This window comes from Pelodiscus sinensis, chromosome 1, assembly GCF_049634645.1.
Source record: "Pelodiscus sinensis isolate JC-2024 chromosome 1, ASM4963464v1, whole genome shotgun sequence".
Lineage (NCBI taxonomy): Eukaryota > Metazoa > Chordata > Testudines > Trionychidae > Pelodiscus > Pelodiscus sinensis.
In genome coordinates, this window is record NC_134711.1 from 242172435 (window position 1) to 242176046 (window position 3612).

Sequence of the window (3612 nt, forward strand, 5' to 3'; positions counted from 1 at the left end):
ATAGACAGCGAGAGCATGAGAACTGAAATCTTACAAACAATGCACTGTCTTTTAAAACAGGCACTTCTCTGAGTCGCTTAGCATCCAGATTGGAACAGTTCTGCTGTGTGTCTCGCTCTCCCAGCCCCCTACACTGCAGAGATGGGGGAAAAGGGCAGGGGGACACCCTGACTTAAGCACTTATCTCTCCCCTCCCCTCTGCAAAGTTAGCAGGAGAATCCTGGGAGCAGCTCAGCTTTAGGACAGAGCAAGGTAGAGGGAGGGGTAGCTGAACATATGCTACTGTCTTTAAGTATGCACACTCTGCTAATCTGCTGGGCGGGCTTGAGAGAAATGCTTGGTGGGCCTGATCTGGCCCCCCCAGGCCTGGGTTTATCCCCCCTGTCTAAAATTAAGTACAGAGCATCCCTGCTATGAGTCACCCTGGTGTACATCTGTTCCATACTAAAATCATTGAATCTTCTAGGACCTGATGTGTAATAAGTCCTCCAATTCCGCGCTCTTAAGTCATGCAGAAAAACACCGATTTGTGAAAATGAAAGTCATCTGCGGGGAAAAATGTCCCTACTTTAAGTTGTTTCTCTATAAGTCCAAGTTTTTTGGAATGTATCTTGGACTTACAGTGAGGACAGCCTGTAACAGGACATATTCCTGTCTCATAAAAGATTGCTCACCCAAAGTGTCACTATCAGGATTGAACAGCCAAACTTGCTGTGATCCTCAGTTCATAGGAGAAGCCACCGATCTGTTTCTGCAGTTAGCACACATATTACAGCAACTGTTGGCCGTACGACTGCTAAGCAACAGTGATAGTAATGTAAACAGGGATCATGTATTTTTATCATCCTCAGGAAGTCTAGTCAAAATCCTGATTCTTATCTCTAATAGTGGCTTAGAACAGTCACATATAAGCTTTTGTTGGCTGCTACTGTAATATGGGTGTTAATTTTTCTAGTGTAGCTGCACAATTAAGCCTAGAGACTGAACGGAAGCATGAACAGCAGGCCTCCTCACTCTGTAGCAGACATGGGGATGAGCAGAAGCCATCCAGCAGTACTCTTTAGTACTGCTGATGCTTGAACGAAAACTTTTTTTGCTGCTCAGAGCTCATGAAGTGCATAAACCTCTTTAGCCAGAAGCTTCTAGTCTGGCTTCTACTGAAATTTTAAGCTACTTTCTAGCCAACTAATTTCCTAGACCAGTTGATGTTTGCAAACTTAGAGTCTGTTGCAAACTCCATCAGGGCATAGTAGAGCTCAATGATCTTTTGACATTTTTATCTTCATTGACCTAGGCGAATTTGCTGGAGGATATTAAATGCTCAAATATGCCTTTGGTGAAATTTAAAACCACTGCGGGACCTTTAGAGTTTAATCAGTCAAATGGGATGTTTTAATTTTACTATTCAGATATTTTTGGTGATTTTATTCATTTTCTAATTTAATTCAATGAAATTCTCAATTTTTTTCAAAACTAGGATGAGGAAGGAAACCAAGAAGTTATATCCAATTTGACATAGTGTTCAATAATGTCCAAATACATGTGCACATAAATAGTCGCAATGAATCCCTTTGCAGGTTGAGCACAGGGCTACTCATGTGCATAACCATTACTTGTGCATGGAAGTATTTGAAGGATTGATGCCTAAATATGTGTCTCTCTCTTTAACTGTATATGATATTCTAGATGATTTACCTGGCATTGCTCGGGTCCTTACGTCAAATAAGTTTTGTTTTTCTTCATTTAAATCATTGTTCTGGGGTGATCACGGCTGGGGATGAGGGGTTCAGTATGCAGGCAGCCCTAGGGAGAGAGGACAACTCCAACCCTCCCTCAGTGCAGTAGCTTGAGGTCAGGTGAGAACCACCTGTCCCTGGATGCTCCAGTTGCAGGGGCACAGCTGGGAGAGAGGTGCACGTCCTTCAGCTCGAGGACAGACAGACAGACAGGCAAGCTGACATACAGACAAACTCTCTGAAATATATACTATATAGCTGTCCTTTTTTCCACCCCTGCCTCCTCCTGATCCAGTGAGGTTATAGCTATCCCAGTTTCCCATCTCTGGCCCCTCGCTGCTGCCCTGTGGTCATTTTATAGTATGACTCCCTCCTACTGGACTCTTCACTTTCACAAAATTGAGGAGGGGATTTGGACTTGTTAATTTACCGGACATTCCAGTGAAAAGAGAGAAGAAAGTCACAGATGATAGCAAAGTTTGACTGAAAACTGGGGTGGAATTAAGAGTAAGATTATGTTGCACAGAGAAGTCCAGAGTCACTATTCATTCAGATTTCACCACTGGCTTCCAAATGGACACAAAACTGGGCATTTTTCATAGTATGTTTTGAAAATTTAAAAGTGCTGGCCAAAAGGCATTTTGGCCACAGTTCTATCTGGTGTACATTGTTGATAGTATAAAGGTGGAGTGAGGCATGAAAAAAATCACAAAAACAGCAAATTTAATGTAGTAAAGGGAAGTCCAAAATATCTTGGCAGTAACCAGTTTGTCATTTATTACCACAGATTTCTTTGCCAGCTTTTCAGATAAACTGGACAAGAATCAAATCAGTTTTAGGAAAACCCTGCTGTACCCTTTGGTTGGGCTGAACGTTTGCAGTTTGTTGAAATGTTTAATCCATATCAAGTCTACATCATGCTGTTACTCTTTGGCAGGTTTGGGTGGCTGGTGAATAGAACTTTCATGGCATCTTTCCCTAGCGCAGTTACCGAATATTAATTCCATGGATTCTTTATGAGCCACATGAAGCTGTCATCTATCTAGTGTAAAGATGCAAAATCTCTTTCTCTCCTGTAAAACATGATTGATTAAATTATTACACAGCTAGAATGCCATCTACATAGTATTAAATGTGCACCATTCAAGAAAAACAGAAGGAAATCTCTTTTTCCGCTAGAGGCAATCTTCTCTGATTCTAATATCTCCGTAGCCACATTTAACTTAATTCTAAAACCTGCATGCCAGAAATAGTTCAAGAAATGTCTTATGCTACTTCCCTTGCTCAACACTGTCACAATGACATACTGGTCAATACATGACAGCTTTACTATTTTATAGGGTGAAGAGCAAGGGGCCATAAAACATGGTTTTTGTAATATTTTTGCAAAGCTTCTCTTTTTTTTTTTGTAGCTTACTTATTTTCAGATATGTCATTAGGATATGCAAATATGAATTAAATGGCCTTAATGTAGTTTTATATTTTCATCACAGTGGGTAGAATGGTTACTAATTCTTTATGCATTGAAATGAGACCATACGTACCTAGGATTCCCTACAGTGAGAAATATAATAGGTTTCTTTTTAATGTTAGAGAAACTTGTACATCAGTTTTCACTCTCAAAAGTAACAATGATTTATCAAGCAAATAGCACAGTAAACTGTATTATTGATTCAGTGTCACATACCGTGAATATGCAGCAAAACTTTAAATAAACAACCTTTCCCTGTTCTATTATTTCCTGCTTCTGAAGTACAGTCATGAACCAATGTATTCAGATTTGCTTTAAAAACAGATGCTTTACTTCTGAGGAGATAATGTAAATCATTGTTTTTTTTAATTGATGCATTATGATAGAGGCAGTTTGTCCTGATGG